The 21341-nt window shown below is 39.8% G+C and overlaps 1 long non-coding RNA gene across 2 annotated transcripts in view; it reads right to left on the reverse strand.

Annotated features, from left to right (window-relative positions):
* The window catches only part of LOC103171017, a 122240-nt gene that overhangs the window by 3855 nt on the left and 97044 nt on the right, over nucleotides 1-21341 (reverse strand). The window lies entirely within an intron of this gene.

Here is a 21341-nt window from a genome sequence, read left to right on the forward strand (position 1 = left end):
TGAGAGGAAGTTCTGCTCTGTCTCTGAGGACATTTGTTATATCAAGCGAGGAGAAGATGGAAAGCATACGTACTGGATTTTATTGGAACAGACTGAGAGGCTACACGGAAGACAGGATGTCCCAGAAGTGGCGTTCCTGCTGAAGCCTTGTAAGTGCTCAGAATTCAAAGATGTAGTGAGGCATTGGCCAATTACTGTATTTGGTTGCTAGGTGCCCTAATTGTCTTTCTGAACAGTCGCTCCTTCTGACCATTCCCACCAATCAAGTCAAAACTTTCAGTCAGTCCTGGTTGCATTCTCTTATTCCACCTTCTTCCATGCTGTTTCATAAGAGTGACCATTCATTTTTCATCTGTCACATCCTTTTCAGTTCATTCAGATCCTACTTCAAACTTAGCTTCGTTCAGCAAGTTGTCTGGAATGGTCTAGACCTCAAATAATGGGTGAGACAGGAGTAGTAGTCAAGAGACTGCCAATCCTATCCAATACTAATAAAAAAAGTTAACCCCTAAATAGCTGTGGCTTCCTTTTTCAGTGTCATCCAAGAGGTGTTCCCTAACTGAACCCTCACTCATTTCCCCTATTTGTCCTCTCTTCTGTATTGCTTAGTGAATTGAGTCTGTACCCATTAAGCGCTTGATATTCTAGCCCCACAACACTTTTGGGTATATTCTTATGCTCTGCCATTCCCTATCTGTAATTTATTTTTTAAGTCCGCCTTTCCCACTAGATTGTAAGTTCCACAGTTATTATTGTGGGCAGGGTTTGTATCTACCAACTGTACTGTATTGTACTTTTGCAAGCTCTTAGTGCAATTCTTCACACATAGTATGCACTAAATAAATACCAAAGATTGACTGCTTGATTAGTAAGCCGGTCTGGAACCTAAATGTACTCTATACTCCAGCAAGTGCAGTGTGGGCTCTTTCCTGTCAAATAAGAATGTGCATGGTAATAGCAACAAGTCTTGAAGAGCTCATAGGCAAGAGTTCTAACAAGGATGAGTCAGGCAAGCCTCAATTCTCAAGCATCAAATTACAGACAATTGATAGTAGTTGTCAAGCAGGTAGGCAATAGTGCAAAATGCCACTGTGTCTGCCAAAGGCTTAGCCACCACTTCAACAAAGAATAGAGTCTGGCAGAGGGAACATATACTACTGAGGAATGCCAAGGGAGGTGTTGGAGTTTCTCAATAACTCAATGGGAGCACCAACAATTTGGCCAATTTTAATCACAAGGGATATTTTCAACCTAGAATTATGAGTTACCCAAGCAGAAAATGAATACTAATATATTCTATTTGGAATTTTGGGATACTCAGTGGGACATTTAAGTGGTTGCATTAGAATATACTCTGGCAGAAATCTGGCTGGACATATTTATCGGAAAATTTTCTAGGCACGTATGAACATCAGAAGGTGAGACCTGGATGATTACTATTATATTTTGACAAAGTACCATAAAATATTTAGTTAATCATGCAAAATCCCTGTGAGGTAGATCACCCCCATTTATCCCCATTTTAGGGATGAGGACATGAGGCTCAGAGAGGTTAAGGGAGTTGCTGCAGGGTAGGCTGCTAAGGGAAGGGAGATAACTCCAATTTTGGCCAACAGTTTGCTTCTAAATCCAAGCTTAGATGTTCACTGAAAAGTTTGAATTGGAGCAAGGAATGCTATATAAGATTTTTGTCTTCCACATCAAATCCTAGACCTGTGTAACCAAGATAAGATTCTTTGATGGAATTTTCATGCTTCCTGCTTTACAGATTTCAGAACCTTGGAAAGGTTCAAAACTAAAAGTTCAGGTTGCATAACACTGCCTTCCACAACATTAATTTCCCCTCTCCCCAAGTTTGCTTCTCTCTAGTGAGATATCCTGTTAATCTTCATAGGGAAATGCCCTCTCCAGAAGACAAGTCGGAACTGACTTCCTGCAATGTGGAAAAGGTCATGGCCTCAGGAGTAGAGAGAATGAACTGATCGAAAGTAGTTCAAGTTGATGTGTCTTGATGGGAGTGAAATTCCAACCACAGCCAAAGGGTTGACTGAAGTTTTAAAACTGAAATCCCCAGAAGAACTTTGGTTGCCTAATAAGGTTGGAAGGAGGTCCTACCTGAAGAAAGTGAATAAGCTGCTATTTTTAATTTAGTATGGGGAGTGTTCATTGGCTTTCTATTTCAAATACTTAAATTCTCAGATCAAGAGTTTGGAGGATTTTGATTTTAATTGTAACATTAGGTAAAATTCCCAGGCTGCCAGAAATTTCTCTGTCACCCCAAAACAAAGACTGCATAAAAACAAGAGAACCAGTGTTGCCTAGTGGGTAAAGCACAGGCCTGGGAGTCAGCAGCAACTAGGTTCTAATCCCAGTTCTGCCACTTGTCTCGTGGGTGACCTGGGACAAGTCACTTAACTTCTCTGTGCCTCGTAACTTCACCTGTAAAAAGGGGATTGAGACTGTGAGCCCCAAGTGGGACATGGACTGATTAGGTCATGTCTACCCCAGCACTTAGTACAGTGCGTGGCACATAATAAGTGCTTAACAAATACCATTAGCAAAGTGCCATATTTTTCGGAGATGGATGAAAAGAGGACATTACTGGGGCTCCAAATTCCTTTAAAAAACGTAAAATAATATTAATCCTGGAAATGCTAGCTTTACATAGGCAACCTTTAGCAGGAGGAATGGAAGAGTCAGACAAACAAAATGTGAAACAAAGAATATACAAAGGGCATGTGTAACTTAATATTACCCTTTAAATATTTAGCTGTCCTTTGGGGTTTGAAGGTGAGGCTACTGATTGCGATATTTTATCAGTGTGAGAGTGTGACTAATGAAAGCAGTCTGTGGTTGACAATCCATTCCACAGCATATGCCTGTAAACACTGTGCCTTGTGTTGAAGCATTCATTTGTCATCTGGGAAGGCTGGAACCTTTTTGAGTCACTGTCAGGAGACTCTCTTGTCTCTCTCCTGACATCACCATCATCTTAAAGCTTCTCTTCCATGAGAGTCACCTCGTTTCCAATCACTGTACCCTAAGTTTGAACTGTCTTAAACTCTATTGTACTCCTAAAGCTGTGTTCAGTGCCCTACACACAGAAGGCACACAAGAAATACTATTGATAAATTACAGCTTCCCAGCTGTCCATGACTATTCCATTTCATAATCATAATGTATTTGTTAATCCTATATGCCAAGAACTAAGCCAAGCAGCTGGGTAGATACCATATGATCAGATGGGACACAGTCCATTTCCCTTGTGGGGTTTCCAGTTGAAGGGAAAGGGAGAAGAGGTATCTTATGGCACATTTAAACAATATTTTCCATATATGTGATCCCCTCAATTTCATAATACATGAGCTGTCTAGGTATCCTGCTGATGTTTATTCTTTTCATATGACCTAATGGGTGAAGAAGTGATGCAACAAACCATTTCAGTCCTGATGGCATTTCACAACTTTATTCTTTGAAATCCCTTTTATATTTGTTTTAAATTAAATATGGCAAGTTGGGGTAGTGATGGAACTGCTTCAGAAATTGGATGTAGTATCTACGGTAAATTCATTTAGAAGACACTAGAGGGTTGAACACTACAGTTGCTCTACAGACGTGCAATTTGGTCTGAAGGTTGATCCCAAGTTTCATCTATATAATTAGTATAATTCCGTGATTGTGAGCCAACTGGACAATCTTTATCAATCTTTATCTTTATAGAGACCTGTATCTAAAAACCATATAAGATTTGATACTTTCTCTAACCTTTTGGAGAGTTTAGCGATCCTCATTTATTACCATAACGTCCATTCCTGCGCCCAAACAAACTGTCTTCAGTTGAATTTATTAAGCCATTTTCAGTAAGTTTCACCCTCTGTGGAGATAGAGAACAGCTATCTATCTATTGCTATGTATAGAGGCTTCATATACTTGAACATAATTGTACATTCCTACCTAAACTTTTTTTGCAGGGGGGAGGTGGTTGGACAAATAACTGTTTCTCTTTCCATTTTTCATTATTCTCATTTTCAGTACCTGACAGAAGCTTGCCAAAACCACATAGTCCCATATTCCCCACCATCAGGTCTCTGGGATCTGTGGGAGCAGGCCCTGAATCTGTGGCACCTCCCCACCTCCATCCTGCCCACTACCACTTGGGAGAAAACCTATCCCAAAATAGTGAGGTACAGGTAGTGCCAGCCTAGAACACTGGGAAGGTAGTGACAATTTCGACCACGGATGGTTCAGGATGGAGTGGTTAGAAGCTCAAGGACCATTCCCTCCCAAGAGTCTTGATATAACATACTGCCATGTCTATTTTTTGACTGAAAATGTCCTCTTATTTCTGCCTTACTGTATCTTTCCTGTTCCCCAGACTGGAAGCCAACCATGAGTCAGGAACTTTTTCTGACTTTTTCAATCCTTGTAAATTTGCCATTGCTAAATATGGTACAGTCTATTCAGCTACAACACAGTGATTGCATTCTTGTAGAACCTCAGGTTATGAAAAAATTATATTATGGTATTGACTCTTTGACCGAAGCATCACACTTCCTCACACCTGCTTCTTCCTACACTGAATCTATTTGATCTCATTTACAGCAGAACAGACTTATACCGTAGAAAAAATATTCCCTAATTTTTCAATAGCTTCTACCCAACAGAGACAACACAGATTTTAGCAGAAATGACTGTATTGTGCACAAGGTGCTTAATCATCAGATATAATAATTTCTGGTGTTCTTTCATATTTTCTAACTTTACCTTTACTATTTTAAAGGGGATTATCAAAATTGGACATGATAGAACCTAACCAATGTCTATAATTGTATAAAGTTACCTTCCAGCTCCTGGAATATATGCAAGAGTGCAAATCTGAAGAAGAATGGAGGATTGAACCCTAACTTTCTTGTCATCTTGAAAATGTTTCCATTTGGTTTAGGTGCAATACAGAATGCAGTGATTATAGAACTGTCAAATCTTTGACAGGACTGTACCTGTATTGTGATCAGGGATAGATATTGAAATGCATGTGATTCTGTCAGGATGCCTTAGAAGGATTTTCAGTATTCAGAAGACCTCTAGTTTAAGGAAGAAGAAACTTAATCTAGCATGCAAGGGGCAGGGCCCAAAACATAAAGGACCAAAAGAGTTTACTCCTCTGAGTGCAATGGGGGGTTATTCCAAGGAGAATTAATTTCTCTAGAATCACTTTGCACATTTCACTCTGTTTTAAGTAACTCAAAACCATGCAAATAAAGATTTGGTACTGGGATGTAGTAAAGAATGATTTTGCAGACAAAGAGAAAAATCTGAATTATTGGGAATTATTAGGGATGAAGCTTGAAAAATGTTCAACCTGCTAGTGGCAAGCCATGTGTCCTACTGGTCGGCTACATGAAATGCCATAACTGTCTCGTCGATATTATAAGATGGCCACTCTCTCTAACCACACTAGACTTCATCTTTGAATGAAAAAGGTGCAATTTTTGCTAAATGGATTGAAGAGACTTTCTTCCACCCCTACCCAGCAGGGTTGTTTGCCCTGGGGAGCAGTCTCAGGGAACGGCACTTGGACAAGGGTCGCAAGAAAGACTGGGCAAGTCACCCCTCTATATGACAGCAACTCTATGGTTAGGCCAGCTTGGATTGAGAAAAGTGATGAAGATGAGCAAGGGGGAAAATAACTTCTTTCTCTTTCTCTGCTCCCCATCCCCTGGTAGGACTTTGCAGACAATTGTACAGTGGAAGCTCCAAAGAAGGCTCACTGGTGAAAGACAGAGCCATTGTCTGTCTCTGTGTAGCCTTCTGGTGGCTAGGGTGTATGACTGTAGCTTTTCTCATTTTTCAGAGCAGAACACCGGAGATCAAAATTGAGAAACCAGTCCAGAATATTAAGCAACCACTGGTGATCTGGCGGCTGCAATGCTCCACTTCTGATTACGAGTGTTTTCTTAGATGGTGTTCGGAAACATTAAACAAACTGTTTAAAATGGAAGCCATAATCAACACTTCACTAGTAAGAAATGATAACATCAGCAGGATAACAAAAATGATAATCACTTTTCTTCACCTTAAAAAATTCAAGGCTTAGCAGCCTTTCTGCAACATCAGGAATCATTTTCAAATGTTTTTTGGAAAATCATTTCCAATCTGAATGTTATGGTTGTTGCTTGGTGCACTTGGCACTGTGCAATGAGTGTAAAGAATATGCACATTTTGGGAAGCGTAAGGGAAGTTAAAGCAAACACGGCAGGCCATAGGTTCATTATTGCCTGAGGGAAGGAAATATGTATGCAAGCGTCATTCCTTTTCTCAGAGATGGTGTGACTGATCAGGAGATTTCATTAATGTGTACAAATGTGCTAGGAAGATGTTTTCTTCCACATGTACATATGCAAGAAGAATTGAGTACTGTTCCTGGTCCTTATCCAGTTGGACTGAGAAGTATCGTCTAAATAGGGGTATTCAGAGACCAGAGGTGCCCCTGAAAGATGCTGTGACTTCCCCGGGAATCAGCAGACCCAATGGGGCCACCTGCTTAAGTAATTTAGCAAGGAAGAGGAGAGCAAGAAGCAACCACAACTTTCAGCAGACTATGTAATATGTACTTGATGTATTGCTTGTGCTGAGCCAGTTACATTTTCTTGCCTGGTATCCACATAGCCAATGGCACCCAGGCCACAGGTGCTGGGGAGAGTTGGGGAGGGGTGGTATCACTTGGGTCCCATCCTTGTGGCAATGTGGGTACAGGAAAGGAAATGGCAAATAGCACCAGAGGTCTTCAAATGGGAAGCATAAACTGTGGTCTGCCTAAGGAAAGTCAGAGTCTCTGTGGGTGGGAGGGGCAACACACCTCTATCCAAGAGGCTCTGTGGTGATAAAGAAAATGATCACCCTGTTCTTCCAGAAATTCTTGGGTGTTCCTGTAGAAGTGCAATATTGGTTGGCACCACCCTTTGGTATCCCTGTGTCTGTTTGGGGCCACTGTGAGCTCTTTGTGGGCAGGGAATGTGTCTGTTCAGTACAAGCCCTTAGTACAGTGTTTTGCACACAGAGATCTCTCAAAAACAACAACAAATGCATGAATAAATAAATAAAACATTGCTTATGTTCTTATGTTGCTGCTGATGGTACAGGTTAACCTTGGTACAGGTTAAGAGACGCACTCCAGTAGGAACAAAGGGATAATAAGACGGAAATCCTGCCCTCCCAGAGTGTATCTTCGAAAGGGTGACAGAATAAATATCAAAATAATATTTATAAAACAAGGTCTTTTTCCCTCTAGGAATGCACGAGGAAGGAATTCCAGGGTCCTTAGTATAGGAGGAAAATACTGAATACACACAGAGGTTGCACAGAAAATGTAACAATGAGCAATAAAACAGGGAAAAAGGGAAAAAAAAGAATTTTAAGGAGCAATCCTGTGTCTGCCACCGCCAAACAGCTATCACTCAGTGACTTGGGTCACAGCACCCTGAGGTTCCTATCGGTCCCTTTTGCCACCACACTTGTTGGACTCTGAACTTCATTTTATTATTTCTGTGTTTATATGATTTCATCTTTCCTATTGTATCTGTCACCAAACACCTCTCCACCATATAGTCTTAGATTGTGAGCCCCTGGGGGTTCAGGACTTTGTCTAATTCTCATTAGTGATTTTTTTTCCCCCAGCAATTTATACACAGTAGGAGCATATAAATACCATTACTATTGCTAATAGAGCCCTAAGCTCTGACCTCCAGAGCCCTACTATTGAGGAATCCTACTCCTCATCATCTGTTGGCACAGATGTTAACAGTTCTGGGCATTTGGGGTTGCTGAAAACAGCACCACTACTGCAGAGAAAGTGCTAAATATTTGGGGAGGTGTCAAGCAGATGAGAGGGCTGATTGAAGGAAATGAGCTTTGTATAATTTTGAGGTGTCTACCAACTCGCTTATATTGTACTCTCTGAAGCACTTATACTGTGTTCTGCATGCAATAAGTGCTCAATAAATATGATTGCTTGATTGATAAGGAAAGGAGGTGAGCATCGATAAGTGAATTAGTGGAAAGGACGGTGACCAGATTTGCTTGTGAAGAATGGAAAGCATGACTTGAAATACAGCAGAAGATAAAGGTTGAACAGGACCAAGGAAAATTAGTAGTGGGCTTTAAGGATCATGATTCTGGAGGAGGTTGTAAAAGGGAGTGACAGCATCAAAATGGTGCCAGAAGATGATTCCTGGACATATATATGGGGAGAGATACTCGGGTCAGGGGACTGACAAAGCAGTTGTTATAGTCATCCAATCGAGAGGGCCTAGACCAGAATTTTGGCAGAGGTCTGGCTAGGACTGTGAGATGAGTTGAGAGGATCAGCAGATCCATGAAATATCCTGGAAGAATAATCAGAAGGCCATGGCTACGAACAGAAGAAAAGGAGAGAGAGAAATATAAGACCTGTAGCTTGCATATCTGGAAGCCTAGAAGGGTAGTGGTACTGTCGATGATGATGGAGATGTTGGAAAGAAAGAAAGGTTGGTAAATATGTAAGTTCTTCCTTTAGTCTGTAAACTCCTTGTGGGCAGGGATCATAACTACCTTCTCTATTATACTGTACTCTCCCAAGTGCTAAGTACAGTGATCTGCATATGGTAAGAATAATAACGTAATAATAACAATAATAATTGTGCTATTTGTTAAGCTCCTACTATATGCCAAGAACTGTACTAAGCACTATAGTAGATACAAGCTAATCAGGATAATCAGGTCCCATATGGGGCTCACAGTCTAAGTAGGAGAGAGAGCAGATACTGGATCCCCATTTTGCAGATGAGAAAACTGAGGCACAAAGAAATGAAGTGACTTGCCCAAAGTCACACAGCAGGTAGGTGGTGGAGCTGGGATTAGAACCCAGGTCCTTTGACTCCCAGGCCTATGCTCTTTCCACTAGGCTATGCTGCTTCCCTAAGTACTCAATAAATACTGTCGGCTGGTAAATACACTAAGTTCTATTTTGACATAGTTTCAGGTAGAAGTGGGGTATTTAAGTGGTAGTGTGCTGTGGCCTGAAAAATACGCAAGTTTGGAGAGATGCTCTGAGGTGCAGGTCCCGAGATCATTTAAGTCAACCTGGACCAGAAGCAAGATCTTCCCCAACGCCGCCGAGTGGCTGCCGGTTCCCAAGCGTGGCTGCTAGTGAACCTTAAATTCCACTTGCCTTAAGCTCAGCCCATTTCCTCATGCTTAGAGTATGAGACATTTTTTCCGGAAGTCAAATCATTTCAACGGTTTTATTTTCAAAAAGGAAATCAAGCAAGGTATGCCAAAAGGAAACTAGGTTATAACCTATTTTATATTTGAGAAGTGAAGTGATGTTTTTAGCCATTCAAGCTGTTTATAGTCCCCTGGCTTTTCTCTGAAATCTGATCTCATTCTTAAAATCTCCACGGTTTTAAATAAATATACTTAATGCTTGCACATGCAATTCTCCCTTGGGAATGTATTTAGTTTCTGACCCTGAACATCAACAAATGGGGCGAATTCAAGAGACAGGTCTTTTAATAATGATAAATTCAAAGGGAGGTTTTATTCTTGTTTGGTGAGGTTAGGCAATTTGGAAACAATTCATGTTTACTATTCTGCCTGTATTGTACTAATTGCTTCCTATTGGCCATTATTTTGGGTTTCCTTTATGCTATCAGAAAACCAGAACGGTTGAAGAGGCAGAAAAAGATGATAATTAGTTGTGACTAAAACTAGCTGCCTTTATTCACAGCTAATTGGCATCTCCATTTCTGTTTTTTTCAAGGCATCTACAACCCAATGTCAAATCAATGAGTGCTGATTCAACACTGCCTTTTTAAAGGTGCAGGAACATGCCACCCCAATGTGTCATGTACGTAGCTAGATACTGTAAATTAAGGCATTTGCTTCATATAGCTCTCCTCTAACAAATAGACTTATTTTCTCTCCTGTGCTAATGATCAGATATTTTTCTGGTTTTGGAGGAAAGCATTCATTCTTCTGCCTCCTCTTATGTGCTACTGCTTAGTTACTGCTGAAGATACCCAATCAGTCACGAGCACTAGATAAAGGATTCGATCAATTTCAGCTGTTTGCACATGATTCTTTATAGGGACAAAAGAGAAAGTGTTTTCCAGACTTCTTTTTGATAAAGTGAACGTGTCTATTCTTGCCCCAAACCTATCCAGGTTTCCATAAAATAGAACAAGTTTAGGTTGTTGTTTTTTTTAAAACCCTTAGTTAAGTTTTGCTTCCAGTCATGCATACCAAAGACTTCGAACTAATAGGGATCATGATTTTCAATCTTATGAAACATGTTTACTTTAGCATCAGTCAGGCAAGTTATACTTTTCCTTTACCCATCTATTTAAAAATAAATTATTGTGCTTCACACACACACACAAACACACAGAGACTCTGGTAATAATAATGTTGGTATTTGTTAAGCGCTTACTATGTGCAGAGCACTGTTCTAAGCGCTGGGGTAGACACAGGGGAATCAGGTTGTCCCACGTGGGGCTCACAGTCTAAATCCCCATTTTACAGATGAGGGAACTGAGGCACAGAGAAGGTAAGTGACTTGCCCACAGTCACACAGCCGACAAATGGCAGAGCTGGGATTCGAACTCATGAGCCCTGACTCCAAAGCCCGGGCTCTTTCCACTGTGCCACGCTGCTTCTCTAGTTACCATTGCTCTGGTTGATAACTAAAGGCATGATGAGAGTGAGGTGACTATTCCTTACGGAAGAGTGCTTCCTTCCATGCTGAAGTTTGAAGAACCTGATCTCTCCTTTCCTCCCACTCAATACTGTGGAAACTACATTCTCTGCAGAAGCAGAAACACAGTGGAAAAACCTAGCGTGGTTGGTGCTGATAATCAGGTTTACACTCCTGTCCTTCACCACTATCACTATAAAAAAACTCCACCAGCCTGCAAGGGTCTAACTCTTTAGTGAGTTCCCTTCAATACCACAAAAAGTACTGGGGACACCTGGGAGAAGAGAATGCTGGGTAGCATCAAAGAAAGAGAAGAAGGCAGAGAGATAGGGACTGACAAAGGGGGAAGGAAAGGAAGAGGGAGATGGAGAAACAGAAAAAAGAGATGGGTAGATAGAGAAGGTTTGGGAGAAACAGGCAGAATGGGAAGAATGCATGTCAATAAAAAACAGAAAGGAGGATAAAGAATTACAATCAATCAATTGTATTTATTGAGCACTTACTATGTGCAGAGTACTGTACTAAGTACTTGAGATACTACAATATAACAGTTGGTAGGGATGCTCCCTACCCACAAGAAGCTTACAACCTAGAGGGGCAGTCAATTAAATTGTAGACATGGACATAAGTGCTGTGGGACTGTGGGTGCAGTGAATATCAAGTGCTTAAGGATGGAAAGAAATAGAGCTTTGAGTAGCAGAGGAAAGAGCATTACAAGTGGCATGAAAAAAAGAACAAGAGGGCCAGAGAAAGAAGGATAGAACTCCTAGCAGAGAGGGAACAAATGAGTGAAGCAACAGGGAAATGGAATGAGGAAGAGACAGTCTGGTCAACAGGAGAACTGCAGGTCAAAGAAAGAGAAAGGGAGATGAAGAGAGTGAGGAATTTGCATTAATAGAAAAGGAAAAGGGGGAGGGGTGGAAGAGAGACAGAGAGACTAACAGAAAGTACAGCACTGGAAAATTCCACCATACATAAAAATGATTTTCCTTTTGTTTGTAACATCACTAATTTGGAAACAAGTCAGTGCTGGTGAGAAGAAGTAAAATAAGGTAACCTAACTCTGCCTGCTTAAGTAACAGAAAGTATGGCTCTCTGTCTTACCCTCAGAGTCCACGATCCCTGGTAAGAATCTGTGGGAAATATATACACACTACAGTGAATAGAGTTGAAGGTTTGTTTGCATTACATTGAACTGTAGTCATTGGAAGATTCACTGCAGTTCTAGTATGCGTCAGTTGTCACCAAGAACAAGTATCATCAATGCCACTCAGTCATCTGTCCTCATATGATTCTTAAAAGTAACAATTTTTCTATGGTATTTGTTAAGCCTGTACAAAACTTACTGTACTAAGCTCTGGGGTCGATACGGCAAATCTGGTTGGATGCAGTCAGTCCCCGTTCCTGTTCCACATGGGGCTCAGAACCTTAATCCCCATTTTACAGGTGAGGCAATGGAGGCACAGAGAAGTTCATTGACTTCCCCAATGTCACACAGCAAACGGAAGAGCTCTTTCCACTAGACCATGTGGCCTCTCTAATTAAGGGACATTAGTGGGGTGGTTCAGAAAGTACTCACTTTATAATTGGATTCTTCTTTTCCTGTTCCCCAAAGAGTCCAACCCACATCCCACTTCAGTGGGCGATGGGCTTGAAGGGGAGGAGGGGTGATCCAGCCAGAAGTAGGAGAATGCTTGCTGGAGCTGTGTCATTAATGGTAAAGGTGTCTGACTGAAGAACCACCAAGGGCATCTCACATAGTGGATACGCTCAGTAGAAATCCTGAAAATAGCTAGCAATTTAGGGTTCAAAGACCATGGCAGCTACCAAACCTGTTGCCCGTGGCATCACAACACAACATTCACTATGCTGCTGTTCCTTTGGCTGTAAATAGCTTTGAATGTAAAACAGTTGTATCCAGTTCTCAGTGTGTTGTACCTCTGCCCACTTATTCATTCATTCATTCTTTTGATCCTGTAGTTTTCTGTTAGATTGTGCCAGACTGAATCCCCGACTTTTCCTTTCTTTGCTGGTATAAATAGGCACCTTACCTGCAAAAACCCTATTCCAAATAAGTTTTCCAACCCTGTCTATTTTAGGAGGTGCTTGCATCAGCAAATGAAGTGGAGAGTTGAGACAACAGCTCTGATATACTGTAACAAATATCATCATCTTCAAAGTCTACACTGAAGAAAAACATAAAATCAGACTAGTTGTGGAATCGACATCAATCAAATTTGTTAGATATTTGCTTAACTCTTCACTCTACTTCACCTAAGTGGCCAGTGTTAAAATATCCCAAAAGGCTAGAATTGGGGGACTTGTGTACATGAGCACACAACTGATTGAAAAGTTACATATTTCAATATGAAGAAAAAAGTTAATAAACTCTTTATTCCCTGTCGAAGGTTTGAATTTTTTTTGTATATGACATGCCCCAAAAGGAATGCATTATGAGCTTTCCTCTTCCTGTACACTAAACTAAATGACTCTTTGATAGCTACATGTCACTCACATTCACATTTCTGGGACAAATTCTGAGGGGACAAAAAATTCCAAGCCACAGATGTACAAAATGGTTTTCATGGAACATAATGGAATAATTGTCTATTGTATCATTAGGAATAGGGCACAAGCTGAAGGGAACTGTAAAAATGAAAAGGAGCGATCTTCAAGCAAATGAACAGTTGTACACAGGCAAACACGCTTGGGAATAAATTGCATATGGAAAATTACTCCTTAGCTTTCTGCCAGCAGTGACGTGATGGCATTGACTTTATCGGCATCAGTGGTGGGAAAGTTCTGTAGGCAAATTCTTCAGAGATTCTCCTAACTCTTGGGGAGAAGCATGGCCTAGTGGGAAGAGAAGGGCCTGGGAATGTGAGGACCTGGGTTCTAATCCCAGTTCTACCACTGGTCTGTTGAATAATTTTGGGCAAGTCACTTTTCTGTGCCTCAGTTTCCTTTTCTGTAAAATGGGTATTCGATAACTGCTCTTCCTCCTACTAATACTGTGAGCTCATATGGAGAGGGACAGGGACAATCTGCATCTGCTGTATCTACCCCAGCAGCATGGCCTACTGGATAGAGCCCGGGTCTGGGAGTCAGAAGGCCATGGGTTCTTATCCCGGTTCCACCACTTATCTGCTGTGTGATGTTGGGCAAATCACTTCACTTCTCTGGGCCTCAGTTCCCTCATCCGTAAAATGGGGATGAACACTGTGAGCCCTATGTGGGACAGGGACTGTGTTCAACCCGATTATCTTGTATTTATCCCAGCGCTTAGAACTAGTACCTGGCACATGGTAAGCATTTAACAAATACCATGATGAGGATGATGATGATGATGATTCCTTTAATTTTTTTTTTTTAATAGAGAAGCAACGTGGCTTAGTGGAAAGAGCACGGGCTTGGGAGTCAGAGGACATGGGTTCTAATCCCGGCTCTGCCACTTATCAGCTGTGTGACTTTGGTCAAGTCACTTAAATTATCTCTGCCTCGGTTACCTCATTTGTAATATAGGGATTAGGATTGTGAATCCCACATGGGATAACCTGATTATCTTGTATCTACCCAATGCTTAGAACAGTGCTAGGTACATAGTAAGTGCTTAACAAATACCATAATAATAATTATTATAGTACTTGGCACTTCTTTTGGCATTTGTTAACCACTGAGTGCTGGGGTAGATACAAGTTAATAGGGTTCACAGTCTTAATTCCTATTTTATAGATGAGGTAACAGTAACACAACACATATTATTGTTATTATTATTAATATTTGGAACCAACATGCATTCTTTGAACCTCAAACTTTCAACTTTTCCTCTATTTTTTTGAACACTGCTATATTTTTGTCTTAGGGAAGGAAATTTTCCAAATAGAACTTCTGAGAACAAGGAGTGCATGTTTCTATTTTCTTGAGACTCTCTTCCTTCACTACCAAGAAAGAAACTGTAAACGCTTACTGATTTGGTCATTGCTCTGCAGGAAACAGCCTTGTTTCAAGGGCATTTTAATGGAAATGCTAGCTGGCATACCCTGGGTTTACGACATGCTAAATCTCTACAGTTACTTCACAATGCAGAAATAAAGGGCTCTTCTATTTCTGATTGAGATTCATGTTTAGCTGCAAGATTTTCAAAACTTGATTGTAATCCCAGCATGCTGAGGAATAATCTGGAATTTCACAATGCTGTATAGAATACAGTCACCTGGATCACCAAGTGTATATCTTTTAAATAAAAAAAGAAAAATGAGATATCCCATTTAGGAATTGATTTCTTGAGTTCTTCCAAAACCCGGTGAGTACTTTTATGTGAACTGTCAATCTATTCTTCATATTCAGAACAGGTAGACTGTAAAGTCTACCTAGATTCATTCTGCCATGCTTTAAAAGATGGGTTTAAACAAAAGAAAAAATACAGAGTAAGATTTCTTAATATAGAAAGCAAAGCTTTAATAAGAGAAAACTGCAATTGCATTTTCCAATTTGCTTCGGTAGCTGTCTGCAAGAAGACATGCAGACTTTGAAATTGGTGTTATGTATCTATCACCCTTTCCTGTCTATTCAGGACAACAGAAAGAATAGGAGATGCCTAGATGAAATTATCATAGAGATTTTCAGTCCTGTAGATTCTGAGGATTACACACGCTTATTCAACTGTTGTGCAAAACAGGTCTTTTAGAAGAGATCAAGATTGATCAACAGTTTGAATACTACTAGAATCTGTACATTTCTAATAAACTCCTCAAATTTTCAACTTTTCCAGGTCAAAATGCCCAACAGTCTTGATTAGCAGGATCAATGTTAATCCAAGATTCCTCAACAACATATGTTGCTTACCTGATCTGAAGAAATCAATAAGTCCAAAGAGAAAAAAAGCGATTTAAATAAGGATACTAAAACAACAAAAATCTAAACTGTATTCTGAGATTTCCAGATTTTTAGGGGTGACACGGACAAGAAAGGTAAAGCTACATTTTCTCTGCACAATTACTACTACTCTCTTAAAAATCAAGGGGCACAGGATAAAAAGTAAACTCATAAAGAAGGTGTATATATTATATATTTAAGTTTTTAAACTACTTTGGGCTCCACCAGAAATGCATCGGATGTTGGCAATATAAATTTGAAATGCTAACATAAATGAACAACAAAACCAGAGAATATGGTGAATTCACTTTGGAGCAGAAGCAGCTGCCAGATAGTCTTCAGGGGCAATCAGAAAACTCTGTGATAGAGTAGTTTTTTGAGACACTGAAAACGGCTTTGCTAGACCATTCAGCCCTTGAGCAACTGATTGTCATTGAAATGACTCTCCATAGCCTTACTTGGAAGCCAGCCCTGGAATGAGTCCACAGCATATAATTATAAGATTCCTGAACTCCAGTGCTGTTCTTAGCTAGAAATAAAGGTCACCTAGCTTATAATTCAGCAAAAATTCTCTTTGTCCTGATTTTAACACGGAGGTTCAGAAATATGGTACCGCTTTAGCCTCAACTCACAAACTACTTCGCAATAGAGGGAGCTGGCATATTTCACTCAGACTGTTTCCGACTGACTTGCTGATGGATCAAGAAACACTGTCAAATCAACAGGAGAAACCCAACGCCATGGATGGAGCTTCAGCCCAAGTCAGTCAGAAGAACATGCTACGAAAGCTAAACATGGTGGCTTTGCACAGTAACTCCTGGGTAGTGGATATGCCTCAGCTGAAAGCAAATACTGCAAGCTTGTATCTTTTCACAGCTCATCAATTTGCATTTGAGAACTATTTTATGTTTGTTTAAAGCGAAATGTGTTTAATATTGGCTTTTTACATACAACTTGTCACAGGCAGGATCTCAAAATATAAAAAGTAGTCCTGAAATTACAGTAAAACCTCTTTTCTTTTTGTTTGTGGCTCATAATTGCCCAAGTAATTTCACTGCAGAACAAAGAAACTCAGTCATTTAGATGGAAAATGCCCCCCTCCCCCCACCATGGCTAACTGGCAAAATTAAACAGATTACTGGAGAAAACAGGCATCTTTTAAAATATGGTCAGCTCACCTGAGTGAGAAGAAAAGGAAAGCCCTTGAAGAGTGCCAGATCAGGTGCCATCAGGAAGTTAGGCTTTCCAAAAAAGGATTGAAGAACATTTTGTAAGGAATGCCAAAGATAATTATAAAAGATTCTTCAAACATATCAAAAGCAGGAAGCCGGATAAGGGATCACTGGGAACCCTTGATTACTGTGTACTCGGGCATTGAAGGAAATACCTAAAAGGCTCCATTAATTCTTTGGTTTGATCTTTTCCCAGGAAGATATTAGGGAAGGTCCCAGCTTCAAACTGTTTATCGTACCAGATACCTGAGTCGTGCAGTGGTATAAAGAAACCAGGATTGTTCTTTATAAAGTACTTTAACAAGTCACAAGGATGGGGTACACCCACCTGATGGTTCTGAAAGATGTTGGATGGGCAAATAGTGGAAATGTTACCCAGAGTGTATATCTAACATTACAAAAGGGAGACTATATTGGAGATGACCAGTGTACTGTGTTGTACTGCATTCTTTAATCATTTTTTCTGTCCATCTAATTTACAGTCTCCCTTTTGCTGCTCATCACACGGCAGCTTTGGGGAATCCTACTGTCATTCATTTTTCTCCCATGTCCGTCCACCCAACTGTGTTCGAGTTGGCATAGCGGCAAAAACGATAGACCAAATTTACTCCAAGACTTCACTGTTTGTTATGTCTTGTTACTTGATACTGAATTTGGCCTGAACGTGATGTTGATGGAGTGATGCTCACTGAGTTGGATGTGGCATACCCCAAACATAGGGACAGTTAAGCAGCACTATAGTTCTGTAGAGCTTTGCTTTAGTTTGAAGGGCTAGTCAATGAAATGTTTAATAAATAAAAATAAAAAAATTAAATGTGTGCATTCCTAGAATTCATTTATTCGTTCAATCGTATTTATTGAGCGCTTACTGTGTGCAAAACACTGTACTAGGTACTTGGAAAGTACAATTCAGCAACAGAGACAGACGATCCCTGACCACAACGGGCTCACAGTCTAACAGGGGGGAGACAGACTTATTCATTCATTCAGTCAGTCGTATTGAGCGCTTACTTTGGGCAGAATACTGCATACTAAGCGCTTGGAAGGTATGGGTAGGAAGTATAAGGACAGAAAGCATGATGTATAGCATGATTGAAAGGTAAAAAATCCCTCCCTGTCAAAGTTCTTTTGTGTCTCTCACCGATCATTTCAAATCCAAGGAGAGCAAGACATTTTTAAATTTTATCATAATTATCATCAGCATCTAACATTTATCAATCACCTGCCATGTGCATTCATTACTCTAGAAATTAATGCTAAAATATGAGTTTTGGTCTAAAAACGGATGAACGACAGAGATGACAAAATTTCAATTAAAAACCCGTATGGTTCCTTCTCCAGCATGTCAGAATAATTTTATTCTATTTTAAATCATTTGATATTTGATCATGAGATGATATCAGTCAATCAAAGATTTTTTATTGAGCACTTATTTTGTGCTCAATACTAAATGCTTGAGGGAGTAAAATACAACAGAGTTGGTGGATATGTTCCCTGCCCATAAGGAATTTACAGTCTAGAGGATTATATTATATAGGAGGATCAGTATTTTCCCAGCTCATCAAAAGAAGTTCTAGAGATAGCACTGTCACTCTCTGGTAAACTGTGTTAATTTCATTTGTGGTATTCATCCTCTGACTCCCAGGCACAGTGTTCTTTCCACTAGGCCTCACTGCCATGTGTCTACTCCATCCTAAAGCTGAAGTCTTCCCTCACCCTCTCATTTCCAAGGGCCTGTTCCATCCCAGCACATACTTAATCATCTGCATTTGAAGGACGGGAGGTGCTGATAGGCAGCAGGAAGCTTGTAGTGACTCCTCATCCACAGCCGCAAGGGAGAACAGAGCACTTTTACTCCTCGATGGCACTGCAAGAATATCAGCTATCTGCTCAGATACATTATATTTTTCAACCTTCTTAACACTTATTATTAACTAAACTTTTCAACATCCACTGCTTGGAAAACACCATAAATCTTTTGATGAAAAGAAAAGTGAGGTAGAAAAGGGTTAAATAATTTTCCTCGGTTTACAGTTCAAGTTGCTGTAATAAGACTAGAAGCTAAGTGACTTGATTCAGCTGTGTGAAAGTTTTCTTATGAATCTGATCCTTCGTATTTTGGATTGTATGATTTTGTGAAGACCATTCCACATTCAAGACAAATGAATTTTGAAACCAGGTGAAATTCAGTGGTTTTAGAGTATTACAGCTCTCAGATTCAGCATCTGCCAGAGTAAGGCAAAAATAAATTTGTAAAGACAAACTCTGAACTAACCTCTGAGCTATGCTTCTCATATCTTCAGGCCTGAATCTGGTCACCTTTTTAAACCACAGTTACCACCAACCTCTGTGTATACTTTGATGCAGGAAAAGCTCATCAAAACCAGGAAAAGAAGTTGGGCTGAATTTAACATAGGATTAATGTTTAAATGTTGTGAAAATCCTGTCTGTAGAATTACCGAAACACACCAATACATCTCTTGGACTATACATCAAGAACTCCTTTTGCCCTAATCTTAAGAGGAAAACCCACATTATCATTTTGCGAGTGAGGGGAGAGTTATTTTTTTATTAAGAGAAATGGGGCCTGGACAGTCTCAAGATATTACTAAAGTTCATTGACTTTCACTGTAGTACCAACATCAAGACTGCCCATTATGACAGCAATATAAGTGTCATTTCCTCCCAGTGTCTAACTGCAGCAAAATTTTTAAGTAACGAAAGCTTTTCTTATAAAAAAAGAAATCGAAGTTTCCTGAACAAAAATGCAGAAGAATCTTTTCTTAGAAAGACTCTTTAACCTTATTATGAAGGGTTGTTTAAGCTTCAGAGCAAAATAAATTTCATCTCTATTAGCATTAATATAACTTTCTGAAGAACTTTCTTCAATTGAGTTCCTTACTGCATTAACAAAGCAAATGGCACTTCTCATAAATGAGGGAAAGAAATCAATTTCAGGGAGAAAAAATGATAACTGTAAAGCTTAGAATACCATCAACAGAAAGATAATGGCGCTCTGGTTTGCTCAAGCATTTGGATTAACCCTGCATTCTTGGAAACTTTACAGTGTCAACCCAGACTTAATGATGAAATAAATTTTGAAATAAGGCATCTTTTAAATCTGTTTCTGAGACAGTGCTACTTCAGTCGCTTCAATTTATGAAGAAAATAATAGAGCTGTAGAAGCTATGGAGATAGACAATGAAGGTGATTGGGTTGATAGAGACGGACAGACCTGAAGAAACAGAATTGAAGTCTTCAAAACCATGTAGGGTATGGGCAGGTGAACATATAATTGTTATTCAACAAATCCCACAACCCCAGGTCGAGAAGGCATTGTTCAAAGCTTGACGGTTCTAGGTTCGAAAGGAAAAGGAAAACAAACAAAAGGAAATACTTCACACAGTGGATGCTGAGCATAAACCACTGAAAATTAGGTAGGCTTAAAATATCAGTAAATTAGAGAAGGTTTTGGATAAATTCTTGGGTTAATGGTCCATAATGGGTTACTACAGGGAAGATTACGGATGTAGAGGTAAAGCTTGGGTAAGGGATGTTAAGAAGGCATATCTATAACCATGGTGATGATTGCTAAGGTAGCTAATCATCACACTGTTTCTCCAAGTATCCCATTAACGGTATCAGAGACAGAATACAAGGCAATGGACCATTGCTAAGAACTAGTTTATGCATTTCTTAAATCCTGGGAGACACTGAAGTGAATTAGAAGATCACAATTCTCTGTCACCTTTACCCATGACATGACAATCTTGATCAAGCCATTTGCCCACGTGCATCTCTATTTCTTCCTTGGGAAAAGAGGAATCATAATAATACTGACCCCTCTACAGATATATCATGGCAATTAATGAGAAATTATTGTATAGGACTTTGTATTTCTTGGAATGAAGACCCTTTGTAATGAATGCAATTAGAAAGGCTGTAATAATTATCTTTTATTTTTATTGTTCATAAAACTTTAAAATGGGCAGTAATATATGTGTGGAATCAGGATGATGAGATGGTTTGGAATGCAGAGTAAGAGGTTGGGAATATGCCAGATATGAAGTTGTACGTGGCTCCTTCCCAGCTCTTATCCCTACTGTGGCCACAGTTCTAGGATAAAAATAACTGCAGCAGAGTCAAGGAAGGAAAGCATGGAAGAGTAGCTCAAAGTTACAGATGTAAGAGCATGTCAATCAATTGAATATATTGACTACCTACTAAGCACTTGGAAGAATACGAATAACATATAAGACATGAACCCTGCCCACAAGGAGCTTACTTATAAACTATTTTTAATGATCACAATGGGTATTAGGTACCATGAATGAAATTCATTTCCACAAGAAGCAGGACAGGCAAAAAATAGTAATGCACTTAAAATATTTAAGTAAATTCATGGATTAAAAACTTCACAATGAAGGTTAGTAGAGTGAAAATTTATGAATGTCAAGGCATGCATTTCTGCCGTGAAGAGGAATGCACAGAAAGGCAAACATCAA

The sequence above is a fragment of the Ornithorhynchus anatinus genome, chromosome 9 (genome assembly GCF_004115215.2).
Source record: "Ornithorhynchus anatinus isolate Pmale09 chromosome 9, mOrnAna1.pri.v4, whole genome shotgun sequence".
Taxonomy (NCBI): Eukaryota; Metazoa; Chordata; class Mammalia; order Monotremata; family Ornithorhynchidae; genus Ornithorhynchus; species Ornithorhynchus anatinus.